Source organism: Carettochelys insculpta, chromosome 14 (assembly GCF_033958435.1).
Source record: "Carettochelys insculpta isolate YL-2023 chromosome 14, ASM3395843v1, whole genome shotgun sequence".
Classification (NCBI taxonomy): Eukaryota; Metazoa; Chordata; order Testudines; family Carettochelyidae; genus Carettochelys; species Carettochelys insculpta.
The window spans coordinates 20,321,330-20,344,327 of record NC_134150.1 but is presented as its reverse complement, the minus strand read 5'-3'; the positions used below and the strand labels follow the sequence as shown (position 1 = coordinate 20,344,327).

The 22,998-nt window shown below is 41.0% G+C and overlaps 1 long non-coding RNA gene across 2 annotated transcripts in view; it reads right to left on the bottom strand.

Annotated features, from left to right (window-relative positions):
* LOC142020874 (uncharacterized) overlaps positions 1 to 22,998 on the bottom strand; it is a 607,189-nt gene that overhangs the window by 275,370 nt on the left and 308,821 nt on the right. For both annotated transcript variants that reach the window (XR_012647533.1, XR_012647532.1), the window contains 2 exons: positions 19,718 to 19,788; positions 16,321 to 16,400 (listed from right to left, as the gene is read on the bottom strand). This is a non-coding gene — a long non-coding RNA (uncharacterized LOC142020874). The remainder of the gene's footprint in view (positions 1 to 16,320; positions 16,401 to 19,717; positions 19,789 to 22,998) is intronic.

The following is a 22,998-nucleotide window of genomic DNA, read 5'->3' as shown; positions in this document are numbered from 1 at the left end:
ACTTAAGAAAAGTAGCCCCACAGCTTAAAATTAAATGCACGTGAAAGCAATAGAACTTACTATTGTAACTGACTGATGACATCTATTATGTAAAATACCTGATTCCCTGTATCAGCTTAGAGGGGAAAGTGTTGTAAAGCATGCATATTTTTTTCCTCTATAAGTCACATCATATTTTCCTAAAGCCTCAGTTTCTGGAGTCCATTTTAGATGAGGATTTCAGCGTTCATGAGCTTTATTTTTATGAATAAAGTTTTAAAAGGGGCATTCAGGAAAAACTTGAAAAATGCAACCCAGTTACACCCTAAAAGTCCCAAAAATAGAAACCAAAGAATAATCAAATTTTAGTTTTTAAACAAATCTCAATATTAGTAAATCAGTCTCATGATTTTGGAGACTTGACTCCTGATTTTTTTTTTGAACACTTGCAAATGACACTACTGTCCAAAGGAAGAATAAAAGCATTTGGTAGAATTCATTTCACCAAGATAAAACTCAGCTCTTCCAACTCTACACAGCTGAAATGCCAATAGGCTGAAAAATATACTCTCTGTTCCCCCGGGGTACAATCCTGTAATCCAGAACCTCGAATGATGTTTGTAAAATCCAGAAGTGGATTCATACTAAACAAAAATTATAACAGTTTGTTACAATAAAGATGCTCAAATCCAATAAACAAAACAAAAATCCAATTTGCCCTCACTGGCCAAGCCAGATTTCCATCATTAAACATTAGGGCTTGTCCCATGCTAGCATCTGTCTTTAGAGTAAGTGCTCCTAGAATCCTAATGAGACAGGTCATGATCCTAGGCAGAATTTTATGCATTATAGCTATGGATGCCTTTTCATCATTGTACTGAAGTACTGTAACTTCCTATCTCTTTTATGAATCCTACCTCACAGTCACATCATTCAGGCCTGTCAAACTACTGGAATACCAGCACTACATGAAAAATAGTCAATAAATGGGAGCCCCAAGCACAAAATGAGGCTACCAGCTATGACTGCAAAGATGTTGGTTTATTTAATATATTGACCTTCTGCCTTGCTATTTATTTACATTCTTTCAGAGCTAGGAAGCATCATGTGTGTCAATTAAAGAAATTAAGGTGTACAGCAATGAGGTTTCCGTGAAGGAAGGATGGAAGATGGAGATATCGATAGAGCATATTAAATAGCTAAGAGGGGGAAACCAGACAGATGAATTGTATTTCTGCACATTTCTTCTATACCGCTGCTGGTCATTAGAGCTGTGCAGATGTTCTTTGATATAGGTATGCCTCAGAAGATAATGCTGGGATTTCCACATCCCCCCCCCCCCCCCCCCGGCAGCTTTATTATAAAAGTGTGCTGTCAGACATTGGTGCAGAAAGTAGATTGTATTTTTGGAGGGTGAAGTAATTTATGATTTAAGCGTAGAAATTCTCCCCCTAGAGGCATAGCACGGTGCTTAAAAAGATGAGAATCCTTCTCTAGAGGGATATCTTACCACGATAGAGCTATAGTCTAAAACTTGTAATGCAAGAAACACTACCCTAGAGAAAGGTTATAAAACAATGATGAAAGGCAGAAATTCACTTTTGTAGCACAAGAGAATTTCTACCTTGGATCTAGAGTTGTGGCTGTATGAGTCTACGTTTATTTCCCAACAGCGGAATGTATTACGACACCACATAGTTACATTGTAATCTGGCTCACACTGCAAAAATAAAATATTCTGATTACTAGGAACTCCTCCTTTGAAGTAGTATGAAAGTGAATCCAGGTCTGTGTAATTTAGCCATAACCATTATAGCTATATATGTTAAACATGGCAAAGAGTGTTTTGCAGTGTGCCTGAACAAACATTTTCAGCTCACCATAGGTAATGCTTCATTATTGTGTAGACTTCAAAGCAGTTTAATAAAATGTGTTGTTACGTTTTAAAAGTTGCTTCAAACAAGCAACTATTTGTAGGAAAGTGTAGGAAAATCTAACCTCCTATTCCTTATATTCGACACTATTCCTTGAGATGTACGAGGCTGGGATTCAGCAGTGATGAATTGTCAAGTCATGATGATTTACACCCCAAGCAGCTGAGGAAACTACCTTACTATCAGAATTAATGGCATCCTTCCTTTGCAACACTGGGATACCATCTGCAGGAAGAGCTGGCTGCGAGCTAGAACTTCATCACATTACTCCATCACTTCTTGTTGCTTGCCTTTATCCACCATCACTGGTTTTACAGAATTCAGGCTTACAAAAGGTGTCATGGAGTAGAAGCTCTCTCAGCAGAGTCAACGAATATAAAATGAAGTGACTCTGTTGGCCTTTGTGATATAAAAATGGAGGGCTGAAACATGCAGATTATGCAACATAGCTATGAAGATCCTATTGTACTAAAAATTTTGAGGCCACTTCTGTAGCAAGAATAACCACGTGACCATAAACGCATGAGGCTGACAAACTGGCTGTGTCTGGATATTACTTGGCGAGGCCTCCATGCACACATCCCTATTGACTTGCTTAGCCTAATTTCCAAATATAACACTCCAAAAACACTGTTTAGAAAAATAAAATAGTTCATTTACCTGGAGACAGACCCTACCAACCTGGGGGGGGTAAGGGGCTGACCCAGTGCTGGGATTTCAAAGGGGCCTGGAGCTCCAGCTGCCACTGAAATTATCTACACCAGTGGCAGCCTGAGCTCCAAGTCCCTTTGAAACACTGTGGCAAAGTTGCTCCACTGCTCTGCATGTGTGAGGGAGTGGGGGATCCCAGCACTGCAGTCTGAGCAGTGCTAAACACTCGCTGCCCTAGATCCCGCCTCTTCCTCCCTCAGCCCCACCACTTTTGGCATGTGCAGCTGGGCTCTCCTCTCACCTTGACTCAGGGCCTGCAGTGGCTGTCAGCCCCACTGTATGGAGAGCTAAATGCAAGAGAACCTTTAAGTTTCAAAAAATGGTTTCCATCCAGTGACAGGTGTTTACAATTTCCATTACTTTATGTCATGAGCAGTACTGTTCAAATTGCTTACCCTGTTGCTATTCTCTGTCTTTGTATTGTTGGTGCTAACAGTACTCACAGGCTCACCTATTTAAATACGTCCAAAGCTAGTAATAATATCCCATGTATCAATTGTGCAAACCTTGGTTTTCAAGACCCATTGACATCACCCAACAATTTTCTATCTTATAGGATATCATATTTAAGGATCTGGCAATCCCTAAAGTTTCACTATTATTTAATTTAGAGCCACTCTTGAATTTGCATTACTAATTTCTCCCAGGGAATACTACTGCAAAAAACAAATTTAAGGTCTATTTTCCTACTGAGAAAGGAAACTGTTTCAGTGAAAAAAGATCAGCAGCTACACACAGCCATCTTTTCTGCTCTCAGAAAGCCAGCATTGTGACTGCAGACAAAAAAGGTTATTTTTTTACTGTCAAAAGAAGGGTGTTTCACTGGATTAACAAGTGACCAGCATCAAGAAAAGCTGCCAGAATAAATGAACTAACTGAGCTCTGATTTGGCAAGCGTTCTCCCTTAATCTCTCTTTTCAGAAACTTCAGTTTCATTTTAGATTGTAAAAAGTAAGAGTCAGAGCTGCAAATAGGATTGTTTCATCTCATGCATTCTAATATTTTGTTGTATACATTAACACTGTAGACTTCTATAAAGATCAGGCTCATAATTCAGCTAAGTGAATTTCAATATGGTTTGATGAAGGAAGTGTGTTCATAAATTTATTTAGTCCTGAACAAAAGTTCACAAAAACCAGCCAACCAACAGAACAAAACAAAAACAAAAAACTAACACACCGAACAAGCAATACTCCCTTTCCAGATCCAGTTTTCAGGGAGGGTAGAAACCCTGGTCTGCAAGCAAAAAACAGGTGCATAACTGCCTCTCCATTTATGCCTGCTGTTACCATAATTTATTGCATCGCTATCTCAGTCAGAATGCACACAATTACCAGAACTGCAAAAATATGGGAGCAAAATAGCATCCACACAGACCAGAGCCTCTCCACACCCCAACAGTGTCCTTACCTTTTAAATAGGTCTCTGATCCACTCCTTCCCATACTGACCCCAATTATTTTAAGCAGAAGTGGAATTGAGTACACCACTGCCACTGGCGTCATCTGCAGTGTAGCCCATTCAGGCCCAAGGACTGAATCTGTTGCATTCACCACACTCTCATTTAAAACATTCTCCACTTTCTTGTTCATTTAAAGCAGTATAGGAAAATGAAAAAGATGATCAGGATTAGTAGCAGTGTAATTAATGAGAAACTACCAAAAAGCTGTGGCAATTACAGTATTCTCAGGGACATGATACTTAGTGAAACATTCCAAAGTACATTCAAGGTGTTTAATCCCATGGAATTCATTTTACATCTGCTTCATTAGATGAGTGATATCTGAAGATTTCAGCACTGGTCTTGCTTTCGTTATTCCAGAAATAGAGCTGATAATTAACTCCATAAAATGGAGAACTATTTGACTATTTTGCCTACTCTGCGTAGAAATATAATTGCAGTTCACAGTAGAAAATAGTGCAGTGGACTACAATAATTACAAGATTAAAAGAAAATGGCTAAACAACAACATGTATGGTAGAGTGCCAGTCATAAAATGTTTTAAAAGTAAAAAATATCCATTTCCTGTAAAAAATAATTCTTTTTCAGTTTCAGGGAAGCCAGTATTCCTTGCCAGAAGTATAAATCAGACAGCAGGAGACAAAAACTATTATAGATTCACTGTGTGAAAAGTGACCTCATTGAAATTGGTTTTAGCATTGTGGATGAATGCCCAATGGCTCGAAACAGATCTAGTTCAGTCAACCTTATCTTCAACAGAAGATATTATAAAATACATTAGTTATAAAGTCAGCACTGCAAGGTCAAAAGCATGTACTGTTATGTTCTTATGCAATATTTTCAAACCAAATACACAGAAGCAAATAAAGTAACATCTCACCAGCTGAACAGCTGGGGAAAGCTTAAGAGATGACTAAGAACAAACTGATGAGGAGGCAAATTAAAAATCAAGATTTTTAATGGAATAAAACAAAAAAGTGAGCCTGATTATTCCTTGCCCAAAAATATTGGCATGGCCAGAAAACCTGTGATTTCAACCCAAAATGGTGTCTCAAGGTAGCCTACCTCCCTAGAGGTCTTGTAGCTGAACTACTACTATTAAGAGATTTCTGTAGATGTTTCATATGGTGGACTCACTCACGCTGCTTCAGTTCAGTTGTACAATCTATTGGATTAAAACAAAAAGCAGTCAAGTAGCACTTTAAAGACTAGCAAAATAGTTTATTAGGTGAGCTTTCGTGGGACAGACCCACTTCTTCAGACCATAGCCAGACCAGAACAGACTCAATATTTAAGGCACAGAGAACCAAAAACAGTTAGCAAGGAGGACAAATCAGGAAGAGATAATCAAGGTGAGCAAATCAGAGAGTGGAGGGTTGGGGGGGGAAGATCAAGAATTAGATTGAGTCAAGTATGCAGACGAGCCCTATAGTGACTCAGAAAGTTCCCATCACGATTTAAACCATGTGTTAATGTGCTGAATTTGAATATAAATGTCAGTTCGTCCACTTCTCTTTCTAAAACGGAGCGATAATTTCTCTTCAGTAACACACATACCTTGAGGTCATTGACAGAATGCCCCATTCCATTAAAATGTTGACTAACTGGTTTGTGGATCTGGAGCGTTTTGATGTCTGTTTTGTGCCCGTTGACCCTTTGCCTAAGGGAGTTAGAAGTCTGTCCAATATACAAAGCATCTGGGCATTGTTGGCACACGATGGCATATATGATGTTAGTAGAGGAGCATGAGAAAGTGCCCGTGATTCTTTGAGTAACCTGGTTAGGTCCAGTGATGGTATTTCCAGAGAAGATATGTGGACAAAGCTGGCAGTGGGCTTTGTTGCCAGCAAAGGTTCCAGGACTGGTGTTCCTGGGGTATAGACTGTGGCTGTTAGTAAGGATCCTCATGAGGTTGGGAGGTTGTCTGTAGGAGAGAACAGGCATGTCACCCAGGGCCTTCTGGAGTGTAGCATCCTGATTAAGGGTAGGTTGCAGGACTTTAATAATTCACTGCAGTGGTCTGAGTTGGGGGCTGTAGGTGATGACCAGTGGTATTCTATTCTTGGCTTTTTTGGGCTGATCTTGGAGTAGCTGGTTTCTGGGTATGCGTCTGGCCCTGTCGATTTGTTTGTCCACATAAAGACGCATTACAAGCAATCAGGAACACCATCCCTGATGCCACCACAGCCAATCTGGTGTCTGACCTCTGTAACTTTGTTCTCACACGCAATCATTTCCGTTTTGGGGACAATTTATACCTCCAGATTAGTGGAACTGCTATGGGCACCCGCATGGGCCCACAATATGCTAATATATTTAGGGATGACCTGGAACAATGATTCCTCAGCTCTCGTCCCCTATTACCCCTCCTCTACTTAAGATACATTGATGACATCTTTATGATTTGGACCCATGGTACAGAGGCTCTAGAAGAATTCCACAGAGACTTTAACAATCTACACCCCACCATCAACTTATGCCTCGATTACAACATGCAAGAGATACATTTCCTGGACACTACAGTACTAATCAAGGATGGCCTGATCAGTACCACACTGTACCGAAAACCTACTGATTGCTATACTTATCTACACCCTTCTAGTTTCCATCCTGCACGTGACTAGATCCATTGTTTACAGTCAAGCTCTTAGGTATAATCACATTTGCTCTGATCCAACTGACAGAGACCAAAAACTACAAGAACTTTACCAAATATTCATAAACCTGAATTACCCACCATGAGAAGTAAAAAAACAAATCGACAGGGCCAGATGCATACCCAGAGACCAGCTACTCCAAGATCGGCCCAAAAAAGCCAAGAACAGAATACCACTGGTCATCACCTACAGCCCCCAACTCAGACCACTGCAATGAATTATTAAAGACCTACAACCTACCCTTAATCAGGATGCTACACTCCAGAAGGCCCTGGGTGACATGCCTGTTCTCTCCTACAGACAACCTCCCAACCTCATGAGGATCCTTACTAACAGCCACAGTCTATACCCCAGGAACACCAGTCCTGGAACCTTTGCTGGCAACAAAGCCCACTGCCAGCTTTGTCCACATATCTTCTCTGGAAATACCACCACTGGACCTAAATCAGGTTACTCACAGAATCATGGGCACTTTCTCATGCTCCTCTACTAACATCATATATGCCATCATGTGCCAACAATGCCCAGATGCTTTGTATATTGGACAGACTTCTAACTCCCTTAGACAAAGGGTCAACGGGCACAAAACAGACATCAAAACGCTCCAGATCCACAAACCAGTTAGTCAACATTTTAATGGAATGGGGCATTCTGTCAATGACCTCAAGGTATGTGTGTTACTGAAGAGAAATTATCGCTCCGTTTTAGAAAGAGAAGTGGACGAACTGACATTTATATTCAAATTCGGCACATTAACACATGGTTTAAATTGTGATGGGAACTTTCTGAGTCACTATAGGGGCTCGCCTGCATACTTGACTCAATCTAATTCTTGATCTTCCCTCCCACCCCTCCACACTCTGATTTGCTCACCTTGATTATCTTTTCCTGATTTGTCCTCCTTGCTTACTGTTTTTCATTCTGTGGGTCTTAAATATTGAGTCTGTTCTGGTCTGGCTATGGTCTGAAGAGGTGGGTCTGTCCCATGAAAGCTCACCTAATAAACTATTTTGCTAGTCTTTAAAGTGCTACTTGACTGCTTTTTGTTTTGATAGTGTATAGACTAGCATGGTTTACTCTCTGTTACTAATCTATTGGATTATAATTCTATAAATCAGACACATCTGAACTAGCTGGTGATTAATGGACCAGTTGCTGAGGAACATTTGTTTGTATTGATTGAATTGATTGTATCGAATGACTGTCATAGGACAAGCCTGGAAGAGGAAGCTACTGTTTTCTCAGGTAGCATTTGTTTTCACACTGTTTTCAGCCCAGTCTAAATGAAGGCCTTTTTCTTTCACTGCAAGATTCTGGGCTCCCTTCACATAAGCTCACTGCACTATACCTATTATTACAGAATGCCTTGAACAAAAAAATGAAGGAAGAAGACAGAACATGCTATACTCACTGCTCCGGGAAAGAGCTGGAAAGGCAGAACTTGACCAAAATTCAGAAGAAAAGAGGAGAAAAATAGAAAAGACATATATATATAAAAAAATACAGTCATTCTATTGCTATCACACATTCAGAGAGGAGGCGATTATAAACGAAATGAAAATGTGAAAGCAGCGTCCTGGGAGTGAGATCTAGGCAGAGAAAGAACATATTCATTCTCACAGCTCTCACAAACACTCAACAAAGAGAACGAGGGTTGGGACTGTTTGCCATAGAAGGTTTGTGAGAGTTTCCAGAAGGCCTAAAAGAGGAATTACAAAGGTTTAATAAAGAGGACAGGTGACCCTATCAAATGTGCATGCTACTTTCAAAATATCTTTGTTACATCCTATTTGACAGAAATCTGCTGCTACTTCAACATAAAAAGAACTCTTTTTGGCAGATATTTATTACTGCATATATCATGTTGCAGACATAGAACCAGAGACGCTCACAAAAAAAGGTTTATCCTCAGGTGTGGCAGAGGTACCCATATATCATTCAGAGTTCTCATTAATGAGCTGGTAGAGTTATTGAATTATGTTTTATTAGTTTTCAGGTAAAAGGAAACAAAGGCAAAAGCAATGGAACCATATACCAGAGATTTCTTTTACGTTTACAACCATATCTGAATTCAATTTTTGGAATGACTCATATTTTTTAATCTATAGAATATGAGCCCCAGAAAATGAATTTCAGGTACAAATCCAAGTTACTGGTACCCAGAGGCCCAGTTCAGCAAGTCATTTAAGCGCATGCCTAACCTTAATGTGAATATTCTCACAGACTTCAATTCAGACTAATAGTGTGCTTAAAGTTGGCACCTTGCTGAACAGCACCCTTAAATGTTCTGGCAATTCACCAGTATAAAACGAAGTATTCGATTTTGTGCTCACAACTGAAATGCTACCAGAATCATGGAAATTCACTTTTCGTTAGTGTATCTAACAGCTGCAGAACGATTGGCCCTTCTCAGAAGCTGACCTATAAAAACTTATAAAATGTTGAAATTATTGGGGATAAATAGCAATATAGAAATACAATAATTATGGTAAATTTCATACTAAAGCTGAGAATTTTCCATTAAAATTTCTTTTAAAGAAAGATTTGGGCTTTTGATTAAACAAAAGGTTCACTCCCCCAAAGTATCTGAGTCTGAAGTAAAGATCATGGGAAAATGTTGACTTTTCGTCAAAAAAAAAAAAAAATTAGGGTGTTTTTTTTTTTTTTTAAAACAAGAATTCTAAATATTCCATTGGGGGAACATTTTTCCACTAACTTGTCTTTATATGTCAACTGAAGTCACTTTAAAAAAAAAAAAAGACCTTGCACTAATTTCTTACAAAACTGCTACAGGCAACAAAATGGCAGATGAAATTCAATGCTGATAAATGCAGATTAATACACTTTGGAAAACAATAAAAAAGATATACTGATTTGCAAAAGGTTCAGAAATGGACAACAAAACCACTTAGGGACATGAAACATCTTTCATATGAAGAGAGATTAATAAGATGGGAACTTCTCAGCTTGTAAAATAAACTACTCAGGAGGCTGCTAGCCGGTGGCCTGGTAATGTGCGGTGAGGTACTCCCCTGGGTCCTAAACAACCCAGTTTTTTACTGTGCGAGCAGGGAGCTGCTAGCACTCCTACAGCCAGCCTGTAGTAACCAAACGGTTAAAGGTCTTTTCGTTGTGCCGGCTGTGTTGCAGTGACAAAAGGGTTAACAGCAGTCAGGCTCAGAGCTTAACTAGTTACAAGTTTATTAAGCTACAGTTATAAGCGTGTGGTTACAAAAGGCTATTGTCTACTTCTTATATGTTAGCAGAGTACAGGTGTTAACAGGTTACGTTATAATCCAATACAAAGATATCTGTTACCATCTAACACAACGATATCTTGATACAACGACGTCTAGTTACAGAGCTCTAATTCTTTAGCCGTGCACAAAAAAAAAATGGAGACCTAGCATGGGTATATCTTACCCTCTCTGCGTCTCTCGATACCAGCGTAGCTAAGCCGGATCGGTCACTCAATTCCGCGGAAAGACGAATACGAGGTTGGGCGTCCCCAGTTGTGGACCTCGGGAGGCAATCACCTGACCCGACCAGCAGGTAGTTGGTGGAATGCACTCAAAGTTAGAGTTCTGCTGGACCCATCTTTTATACCCCTTTTGGGTTACGTATTCTCTTTCTTATCTACGGTGCCAGATCACACTGGTCTGTCTTTTGTGACGCCAGTTTGTTACAAGGGGAATTCTTACTTGATTTGCACTCTTAAGACAGGAGATAAGCAATTTGAGAGTACAGGACATTCTTTTTGCGGGGGCGGAGATTTCCCCTTCTGGGATGGTTGTGTGGTCATCAAATTCATCAATGCCAGCTGCGGTGATTTCTTGAGGGTCCCCCCGCCTCTCTTGTTGACAGTTTGGCCTGTTAGCCTTCTATCTGTACTTTCTGCTTCTCAGGGTCACGATAAGCTAGCACATCTGGGCCTCAATGAGGGCATCAAAGACTGTGCTGTCAGCAGCCATTTCCGTGCCCTGTGTGCTCCTCAGTGGAGGGTGGGGGAGTGAGCAAGCTGGCTTGTAAGGGGGAGACTTTGTCTGGCTACAGAGGCATAGGATAAAAGTCTATAAAGTCATGACTGGGATGAAGAAAATAAATAAGGAAGTGTTATTTGCTCTGTCTCAACACAAAAACTAGGAATCACTATATGAAATTAGTTGGCAGATGGCTTAAAATAATAAAAGTATTTATTCACACAAGAAACAGTCAACCTGTGCAACTCTTTGCCAGAGATATTTTGAGAGCCAAGACTATAACTACAGTTTAGGAAAAAGAAATGATAAATCATGGAGGACAGATACATCAATAGCTATTAGGATTGTCACAGCTAGTATCATTAGCCTCTGTTTGTCTATTTGATCTGAGACCTGATGATTATCTGTTCCGGTCATTCCTTCTGGGGCACTGACATTGGCCACTGTCAGAAGAGAGGATACTAGATGAGATGGACCTTTGGGCTGACCCAATATGGCAATTCTCATGTTGTTTTTAGTGGGCTTTGGATCAGGCCGTTCACAAGCTAAGTGCAGAGGAAAACTGGGTGAGTTAGCAAAGAAGCCAAAAGAATGAAAATGGAGTATAGGAACTGAAGGAGCTGCAGTTTCTTCATTAAACATAATTCATATAACTAAAAACACTAATTTTGTATTTTTCTGTGATACAAGAGGAAGAGTAGTGTTTGAGGGCCATTAGGTAATTTCCTCTCATCCAACTGTGAAGCGGTCATCAAGATCTTGAGGAATCATTTTGCTGTTAACACTGAGTTTCTACTAAGTAACGAGGCAGTATTTTATTCATTATGCTCCACTATAGAACATCTGCTAAAGTTATGCTCTTGCATTCTTACAAGGAAGCATAAAGCCCCAGGATCTTGGTCTCATTCTGGATCACACCATTCATGCTCTTCTGAACTCCAGACTTAGGATGAGAAAGACAGACAGACTCACACTGCACCTAGGGGGGACCAACAGCAGGAAGTAGCCCTGAGGAAAGTCACAGCTAACTGGACAGTGCAAGATCATATTTAGGTTGGAGATTTTCCCTGATGACATAGTAGGTGGATCTGCAGCCACTATCAGGGCCCTGAGCTCAGGTCCATTGGAGAGGGAGGGCCTAGATCCCCATGCTCAGGGGCACGTAAAGCCCTCAGTCGCCTTTCTCTAACCAGGAAGTCATATGGCTCGATGGACTGGGGAGAACTTACTGACTCTAGCCATTGGGCAACACTGCCCTGCAGATTAGGACAGGTTTACTGACTTTGGCCAGTGGACCTCACAGATCAGGGAAAGTTTACTGACTTTTATAGTGTGTCATCCAGCCACAAACCAGTGGACGGGCCTGTGGGAACAGGTAGGAAGAACAAATAAGGGAATTACTCACATGCTCCACATGGAAGTTGGGTGCATGCTTTTCCCAACCATGTCACAAGCTGGAAAAAGTTAGTCATGCTTCAAATGTTCTAAACCGAAAGCAAGGACCATTAATTATATTTGCCTGGGAAGGAGCAAATAAAAATTGATCGGGTTGCAGTTTGGATAGTATTTAAGCATATATTTAATTCTCATTGGAGATGCTCCTGAACAGGGATGGATTTAGTATGTGCTTGCCTGAACTGGGGCTTCTGTGCTTTTTGACAAAGGTATAGTTTGACTTCACTGGCACTGATAGTTAACCTGTAAAATGAAAAGTACAGTTGAAGAAAAGTAGCTAATCTTCCCAGCTGTACGGGGAAGAAAGTATGTTATCGCCATTTTTTCCAAAGAATCAGAAGCTAGGTGACTTCTGTGTCAGTCAGTTAGAATCACGAAATGATTGGCCAACAGTACTTTGTTCACAATGTTCTGGACCATGATTCTTTCATATCTGCACAGGATTATTTTATGGGACTTGAACACTTATGAAAATTTTATCCTGTGGATAGATGAGTTATCCTACCTTTTAAGAAAAACAAAATGAAAGTCAGAATTCTGTACAGAGCAGAATATTAGTTATGACTGCAGATCTTTAATATCTCACCTATGTGTCTACAAGCATCTTAAAAATCCTTTTGAGTGGCTGAAATTTCTGCCCAAATAGCACTCTCATGTAACGAGTTTGCTTTTTTCAATTCTAAGCAGTATTTCCCTAGGCCACTTCTAGAGGGATGAGTAAGCAGGCCAAATATGAGCAGAGTAAAGCAACATCAGTGAGCAACAGGAAATAGCAAATTGCAGAGGGGAATATTACTAGATATTAACATTGGGTATATTTCTTTACAGTCTAATGGTTTCTTATTTTCCAGAAGGGCAACATAATTTTTATAAGCATGCATTATCTACTGTTACCTCCATGTGCTAAGGAAACATATTCACAGCAGCACAGCTGCATTTCTGACCAGGACACTGTAATTGAGACATTGAAGGGTTTTGAAAATAGCATTACATTCATAGCACCAAACAGCCTGAAGGATCCAAATGCTTCATAAAACTCTATACCTACAGCACAGCATGAACAAAAACACAGATATTCCTAAAAAGGGAGGCAGCAGATTATTTGTGTATAAAACAAGAAGTGGCTGGAGCTAAAGTTTTAAAGACAGACTAGCACCCCTCTTCTCTCAGAAATATCTAAGATCTTCAGAATGTCTCTATTTCGGAACCCTCTACTGAAGCACGACATCCAGAGTCAGTGTCATAGAACTCAACTTAAGTGAGAAGAGGCCAATCTGGCTACCAGTGTTTCCTGTAAGCTGAGTGCTGGTGTGGCCATCCAGAAAAGATATAACTGCCACCCTGAAGCTCTAGTACTGAGCATTGTCTGAAGCAGGATACTGATCAAGAGAAGCTCAAGCTGGCTTCTTGCTCCCTATTCCAAACTAAACAAGGAAAAATGATAAGCATTGAATAAAGATATATGTTATTCCTCTTCATTCAAGATCAAGCTATAAAATTCTGCATTAGATATCTGAACAATATCACCCTCTGCTATAGGTCTGATTCCATGCAAATATGGCTATCATTTGCCTGTAATCTCTAGAGGCTCCCATACTCAGGATCTACACAAGAACCAGATTTATTGAACTGTGATCATGTGCTCTGCACAGCAGAGCCCAATGAATCTTGAGTTGGATTGATTAAAATGGTAATTGTACAATCTCTGTGATCCATAGAACCAGAAATCATTTTTCAAAGAGCAACACATAATTGGGCAAACAAACAAACTATCTGCCTCATGGCATTTGTAACTGCTCTGAACATCCCCACCAAAATCAAAGGCATGTATCTTGACCTTCCCACACACCATGCACCCTAATGAAAAGGGCTACAACTAAAAGAATTCGGCTGGTGAAATTAAGAACAGATTTTCAGAAAGAGAAAAATCACATTCAAACACAAAATCCACTGTGCTTTCATAAACATACTACAGGTTGAACCTCTCTAATCTGGAACTCTCTCATCCAGTAAATTCCATAATTGGCATAATTTTAGTTAGCCAGACAACCACTTGTGTGTGGCCAAGTTTCCTGTGGTTCCATAAAGTTAGATTACAGCCACCAGTTCTGGCTTTCAGTGTTCTGTGCTGTTATTTAGTTGTAATTTACTCCTAAATGTCTTCTAAGAGCCCAGTAAGCAGTGGAAGTAGTGGTAATATGCTCGAAAATACTGATCTCCTGTCACTCAGCAAATTCTTTCATCTGGCACCCATCAGGTCGTGAGGATGTCAGACAAGAAAAAGTTCATCCTGTAATCCAAAAACATCTGAACATAGATATTTAACAATTACTTTGTTAAAAAAAGTCTATTTACTATAATTTATGCAGCCTCAGTATTCTATTTCCATTAGAAATAAAGAGATTTCTAGGATAGGGTTGTGAAGCTCCCTACAGTGATGGGAGAATAGGAATACCAGCCTCAAGGCACTTTGTTAAAATGAATGGCACAAACCCAAGACTGGTTCAGAGTTCTAAAATGAGATTGCACCAACCAGCTGCACCAAGTTCTAACTTCACAGGCATTAATCTGGAGTCACCAATAGTCCCCTTACGTACTCCCATCTGTCTTGTCACACAGGTGATCTTCCTTCTTCTTGTTGGTGAAGATTCCATAAATCAAAATACTTGGTTTATCATGAATATTAACTCACTAAAGAGCCAGACAGATGCCTGCTATGTATCTGTCAATGTCTAGTTGACCCATACAGACCTTGCAAGAGCTGGCACCTAGCCTGCCAGCATCACAGAGAATGTAAGAAAAAAATCCATAAAAATATGTGGAGAGAAATCAGAAGGGATCACTCACAAATTACAACAGTGAGGAAAAATACAAAACTTGTTTCTTCCACTTAATTTATTGCAGCCAAAACCATACAAGAAATCTCAATAATCTACTTTCCCATGGCTAAGTCAATGCTCTCTCTAGAGAGGTGTCCATCTCCACAGGACTTGGAAATTTAACATGTTTTCTAGACCCTTTGGTTATGACAACAACTATTGCTCATAACTTTGCAAAGCTGAAAATTCTATTGACTCCTAATGGTTTTTAATGCTGTTGTTGAGAAGCCAAACAAGGAATTGTGAAGCTGACTCTTACTCAAGAAAGTTCTTTAAAGATACCAGATAAAGAGATGGGCCTCTCTCTTGAGGAGGATGTCCTTTCCTTTAAAAAAAATGGACAAAAGGATACAGTAGCAGAGACCCTACACATATATAGCCTTCCTGGATGTCAGAGGCTTTGTCCCTCCCCACAGCCAGAGGGGATTTCCTGGGGTGGCTTTAAATTTGCCAGACGCCTACTAACTGGAAGCTGAGAAAAGACTAAAACCTGAGCTAGGTTCAGAGTAAGAGCTCTAGAAGGAATGTCAGGAGTTTAGTGTGGGAAAAGCAGTTGATTATTCCCTGCCTATTGCTCCCAGAAAGCTGGGTTCCTCCCTGCTACCTCCATAACAGGCCGTTCATGGGGGCTTTGTTACAGTCAATGAGTCAATTGGTCTGATACCATATTATTCTCTCCTCACTTTGGATTATAACTCTTTTGCCACACACACTGCTATTAACTGAATTCAAAATGTACTTTATTTCCTTGAGCTACAAACAGGATCTTTATATTGGAAATACAAAGAGGTTCATGTAAGTACATTGCAATAATTTCCAAAGAGAGAGTAACGCATTTCCTTAGGGTCACAGCTTTGGTCATGAAGTCACACAAAGAAAATTTCCCTCTTTGGCCCCAATCCAGGAAAGCACTTGAGCGAGTTTGTCAGTTTAAGGATGTGACTAGTTACTTTGTAGTCAATGGGACTACTTGGAAGGTTAAAGTTATACGTGTGCTTAAGTGTTTTGCTGGACAACAGCCTTTAGCTGCATTGCACACAATTACTTGTAAGAAAGATTAGGAGGGGTAGGTGTTTAAAAAGGAGAGCAAAAATAGCAGGTCTATAGATCACACTTCAAATCAAGATGGCATGATTTCTTCTCTCTCTCTCCCTCCCCCCCCCACCTAAGGTCTCTTTTTCCACAATTCCCACTTATTTTGGATGTGGAACAAACCCCATTGTTAAGTATTAAGAAATTCCCCACCAAAAATATGTTACCATACCTGTATCCATCCTTTTGTGAACTAAGGAAATGTTCACTTCACTACTTTTCCACATTCAGATACATAGATGTTTCCTGGTTCTGCAAAACGGGAAGAAATGTATTGATAGAATGTGAACATAGCTGTTCTGGTGGCTCTTCCCATCTGGTTACAACCCTGAATTACTAGAAAGCACATGGTTTACTCTTACAGAATGTTTTGCTGAAAGGTTAAGCTAACCAGCTTCCTGAGGACTTATCCACGTTAGAAGAAACCTGTAGGGGCATCCCTACATTACATTAGGAACTTGGGTACCATTCTTGTGGACTTAATGTTTCCTGTTCCCTGGCTGAACGGCCACATTGCATTGTAACAATTACTATTGCTGGACCTGGGTTTCACAGCAACATGTCCACACTGCACTACACAGACCTTCTGACTCTGGCCTGCTGTTTGACCTACATCCACACTGCTACATGACAAGGCTTAGACTTGAGTCATAGCAGGACTTGACTTTGATCCACTCCTCTACCAATGTCTTTGGATCCTGGTTCCTATGTGCTTGTTGACCTAAGTCTGGCTTGTGTGTGTGGACAGAACAAGGTCCTGGAGACAAACCTGAGTCAGAGCGTGAGCTCAGCATGCAGTGTACACATACCCTACGTGTCTTAGGGCTGACATTTCATATATCCCAGGGCTTCATAGGGCAGGCATTGGGTACGATGGGGGTTAAGAGGTGAAGTCAGATATAGAGTACAAATAAACAGAAGTGAAGTGATTCAGAGGGTGATCTCCTACTTCAGCTTGGTATATTAGCTGATAATTAGAGCATTTGGTTCAGTTTTCAGATGTACCATCTATTGCATGAGTGCCATCAACAAGCTGAGCCATTACCATCTGTGACTCCAATTATTTTAGCAGTGTTCTGAGGGGAGACCGTCACAGTGAGCATCAAAGACCTCATTTTAATTTTTCATCCTATACTTGCTCATCTGTGCACTTCTCTATTTCTTCCACAGAGATAAAAGAGCAAAGGAAACCCTCACATCCACTTCCCAACCAAGAAAGTGGTTGTGTTTTAATCACTGCCATGAGTGTGTGTATGTATGTTATGGTTTGTTTAGATTCCCGTCTATTCTACTCTGCATGCCCTGATAAATTCAAATCACAATGCACAATGACATCCTGACCTTCAAATTAATTTATCCAGACAGTAAAATAAAGCAGCAAGACACCTCCCTCATTCTATTTGCATCACAGCCTAACGCTAAAATGTCAATAGATTCAGGATCAAGTTCCAGACTCCAGGACAACCCTAGGGCAACTGCCTCTTCCTATGGTACAGGGAGAAAGGAGGTTTTCAGACAGACGAGGCCCAAGACCTTTAGGTCACAACCAAACTTGAAATTAAACGTGAAAACCAAAAGGCCCTGTGCATGAATGATAGGTTCTCCCATGTATGTAGGGAGCACCACACTGCTTTCTGCACTAGCTTCCTGGTTTAAGATTGAGTTTGAGTCTGTTTCCTTCCCCAACCCTCTCTTCTCTAAGTGCAGAATCAGAACTGCATCCACTGCATATCTTTGTGTGTCCAGGCCATCATGTGACATTCACTACCAGTAATTCATGATCTCCTACTACTCCATGATGGGCTGGAAATGGGAACTCTTCAGGGAAATTTCTCACCACAACTGGATAGAAGTGAAATGAATCTACAGGTAAACGCCCATTTCAGCAGCAGCTAATACACTTCCCAAGCAAACAGAGTCAAGTCTCACTTTTTAAGGGGAGTGAAATATCAAAAGCAGCAAAGAGAAATTGCTAGTTTGACCTCTAAAAACAGTGATTCACCCACTGCCAGCAATAGATAAAAGTTGGTCACTCCCATGCAGCACCACTATTTTCAGCCCAACTGCAGGTAATCTTGCCATTTTGTTAGTGCAGCAAGCACTTCTCCTCTCCCCACCTCTAGTCCTTTATTACAGACAATAGCAAGCGACGTTTCAGGGGGAAGGAGGAACACCTTCCCACACATCTTAAAGGTCTGTTTCCTTCCTTTGGAAATTTCCTCTTATTAATTTACAGGCCCATCACTCCCATAACTTTCCTCTGACTGGAAGGGAAAGACAAAGCTGTCCGTGGAACTCATCACTGAGCCCCCGTGATCGACTGGCTGATTTCTCTGTTGGAGTGACCAAAGTTCACATTTGCCCCAAAGCCTCCATACTGATTCCAGCTTTGGAGAAAACTGACCTTAGAACTTGAGTGGATTGTTCATAGGGATACCAGGAAAGCACAAATGTCCTACCAGCATCACACAACATAGTATTTGCATGTAGAAGGAGACTTCCCAACAGGTTTCTGTTTGCCCTAAACATAGGTAGTAAATGTTTTGGATTCAAACAGTCCCATTCGCTTATCCCTGTAGGTATTCATTGCTAGGTAAGGAACCATTTTGGGGGGTTGCGGGGGGACACTGACCCATAGACAAATCAGTCAGGGGCCACGCAAGTGAGAATAAAAAAACCTCACTGGCAGGGTCCCCAGCTGAAAAAAAGGGACACTCCCCTCATTCCCTTCACACAGCAGCCCCAGAGGCTAGAGGTCCAGGGCTAATACATTTTGTGAGCCCCTACAAGCTCTGGGGTGGTGCCAAAATTGAGCGGTTCAGTGTGTGAGTTGCCAGAAAGTGAACTTGGCATGTGGGGTCTGGGCAGAAGGGGGGTGCGACAGGAGTGGGCTGGTGGTGCAGGGCCTTAGTGGGAGGAAGAGTACAGGAAGGTTTAGGGTGTGGGATCTGGAAGACAAGTCAGGGTGGGAGTGAAGGGGCTGAGGGTAGCAGCAGGGTGGGAATGAGGAGTCAGGGTGCAGGAAGAGGGTGGGAGTGGGGTTCTGGTCAGAATGGAGGATCTAGGAGGTGGGATGAGGGAAGGAGAGGGTCTGGGTGGGAATGCAGGAGCAGTCAAGGGATGCAGTGGCTGGGCAATGAGGGTGCAGCTTACTTGGGCTGCACGCCTGGATGCACATGGCTCCATGCCCTACCCACACTTCCCCCAAGTACCATCCTCCACTGTTCTGATTGGGCAGACTCTCAGCCAATCAGAGCAGTGGGATGAAACCACTGGGGCAGCACTTCTGTTGCTACCCCTCTTCCCCTTCCCCAAGCTCGGGAAACAGCAGCGCGTGCCAAGTGGTGCTGTGTAAAGTCACTTCCTGTTCCCCTGCCCCTTGCAAAGCCCAGGCATCCCACTCCCCACCCAGCTGCAGGCTAGGTGCTAGGGAGGGGAGCCTGAGCCTCAGGGTCCAGATCCAGGCAAGCTATGGTCAGGATTTAGATCATGGGCTCAGGTTTTGCTACCCCTGAATGCTTGTCAGTGTGTGGCCTCAGGTAGCTCAGCACCTGTTTTACTTTACTCACCAGAATTCCTTTGGCAAAGTCCTTCCAGTGTTTCCCACATTTCTGGACGTTTCCCTGGAAAGCTTCATCTCCTGTAGAAAACAAAAGTCTCTTCTAAGAATAGATTGCTCTATGAAAACAGACTGATTTCATTATAATAAAAAAAGTTTTTATGCACATCTTGAATTACATCCAAGATGCAGATTTATTCTGGATAAGAGGTAATCTCTGGTTTAAATGCTGCTTCATTGTTTTCCTCTGCCCCTTATGCAGATTAAATGAGAAGATGGCCACACAAAAAATTCATGTCTGCATTTAAGATTAATCTCATTGCCAAGAAAAAAGACTGAGAACAATTTGATAGATCAGGGCACGGAACCTGGTATAACCAAGAAACAGATTATGAGATTTTCTTAACTGGCTATCCAATTTATTTCTATTTTAATAGTTCAGTAAGTATTTGAATGCAGTTTTGGTAATTTATCATTACTGCAAGCCTCTTGAATTTTATTATGTACTGTATATCCTCCACTTCAGCTATGGGGTATTAATTTTCTCTTTGGAATAGGAACAAAAGCACTTTTATCACTCATATAAACCTCTCATTGAATTGACTTCTTACACACTGTAATACTGAACCCATAATGAACAATGAGTAGGCAGACACATAGAACCCAGTTGCAATTAATGTGTCTCTGCCAACACAGGTCATTGCTAGATCAAGGCATAAATCACTTATGCCTAGATGTAGTAAGTGTGATCCTAGTTCGCTGGTCACGCCTGACAATTATGAACAATTCTGACCATTCACCAATACCAATCCGATTTATAGAAAACAATTTTGTGGCATTGTTCTTTACATACCTGCGTTTTCTGTGTATTAATTGTACATGCGTTTGGGAGAGAAATACATGATTTTACTCCACAGACAGAGTTAGAAATAATCACTTTTAAAACTCCTGTTTCTGGGAATTACCATGCAACAAGGCCACAGATGATAGAGTACGTGCAGAATGATCAGTTTTCAAACTCATACTGGAATTGCCAAGAGCGCTATACCAAGAAACTTAGTACATCTACTAGACCCCCCACATGCTTTTTTCCCCTCCAATGACAACTAACGTAGATTCAGTTTCGGATATTGAACATGTAGAAAGAGATGTTTATGGTCAGTCTACAAAGGTAAACATTATACAAGCAAACAAATACTTTACATTCGCTAACTGAGCCATTAAAATTGCAACCTGGCTGTGGTACAAGAAATTAAATACAGGCCCAGAAGAAAGTCATTTACTTAAACCCCTCGTGCTTTGGGAGTCAGATATAACATGAGCAAGCTATAAAACATGTCAGGATCTGGCTTTAGTTTTACTGCTATCTCTCAGACACCCGTTTAACGCGCGCGCGCACGCACGCACGCGCACACACACACCCCGCCCCAAGCTTTCAATGCTGCATGTGTAAAATGAGTCATTTAAGTCCCAGAGAAGTTCAAGATCCTGTTGCATTAGAAGAGTTCCCACCACAGAGAGCTTAAGAGAGAGTGAAAAGCAAGAGGGTTAAACATATTGTGGGAAGAAATGGGGCAGCAGAGGTTGGCAGTTATAGAAAACACTTGTAGGCTGACAATTAAGCACAAAATAAGCCAGTCAGTGGTTTCGATCAGGGCCCCTGACAGGGGAACAAAGGCAGTTGGCCCAGGGTTCTGGGCCCTGCTGCTGCCACTTCAACAGGAACAGCAGCTGAGTCCTAGGCTCTTTAATTTGCCGTAGACATTCTAGGCAGCACTGAGGGCAGGCTAAAGCTAGGGAGACACAGCATGGTCTGGGCAATGCAGAAGGATGGCTTACCTGAGCCCCACTCCTTCTGAGAGGCCCAGAGCAAAGCCCCATAGCCTAGGGTCCAGTGAAGTCTGTTACCAACCACGTGCCTTCCACCAACTGCACAAAAAATAAAATTTCTTACTCAAAGTTAACGTTAACCATTCTTCACCTGCTAACTCCAATTTCTAAATGCAAATATGAGTTTTATTTGGGGTAGATAAAGGAGGAGGTGGTACAACAGGTCCTTACCACATATCAAAAAATCAGGCTGCCTATTGATGCATATAGGCTTTAAGTGTTGGCCTCGCAACATTGTATACTTTGAAAAGATAAAAGGATAAAGAAACAATCATTTATCAGGGCAAAAAGAAGAAGAGATTTTTAAACTGAGGAAAGTTAGAAATCCTCCAACCACAGCACATTAGCCACACACTTCTCAGATAGTTACAGGGACTGATCTTTGTTATATTCCAGTATTGTGGCAAAAAGGACATCCAAAAGAGTAAGGCATGATCAGATTTTATAAGAACTTAAATTCAGCCAGAACTAGCATACAGCAGCATCTGCCCTTCCCTAAGTTGGTGACGAATGGCTCCACTCCCTAAAAGAACGTAGTTTCCATTTGCACTCCAGCCAAGTTTCTCCCCGTATCCACCAATCACACACAAGGATGAGAAGCCTGTGACAGATCATCTGCTTTGTGCAGGCAAACTTCTACTCTACCCCTGTGAGGGGAGTCTGAGCATTCAGGAAAAAAAAAAGAGGAAGGAACATTTTTTTTTTTTAAAACTAGAAACATGAAACAATGTAACCCTGACCCCAAACATCCTTCCATTCCTGGAACTTGCCTGAGAAAGCAATCACCACCTTGTATAAAAAAGTCATAAAAACCAAAACTCATTCCTCCTATTTTACTGAGCATCAAATTTGAAGTTACTTGAGGACACATGGCCACACAGTCAATATGGGAGAACATTCACCTCCAAAGAAGTCAGTATCTGCTCGTTACTACCCTTGGGGCTACAGAGACAATATTATGTACAATCCTGCGGGATAATTTGAACATATTCTTGCACAGACATTTGTGTTGTCACTTCCCATCTCCACTTCTCCTCAAAAAAATTCTATAGGATTTGTATAACAGGATATGAATCATCACTTGCGCATATCCTTTTATATTTTAGGAAGTGCAGCCAATGCAGTCATGATAACATAATCTCTTCCATTTGCATGTGTATGTTTCAAAGAATTTTAAGCAGAAAGGGGAAAGGATTATATTTTAGAGATCTATTCATTCCATATTGCCAAAAATAATTAGTACAATTATTTTTATTCAGACATGCTACAATTTAGACATAAATGTTTAAAACAAAACATTCAAGTCAATCTTTCTGAAGTTTCACAGGAGATGCAAAATATGCACATTTTCTTAATCTGTTCTTTAAGTTATTACCTAAATAATTATTTTAATAGCCTTGA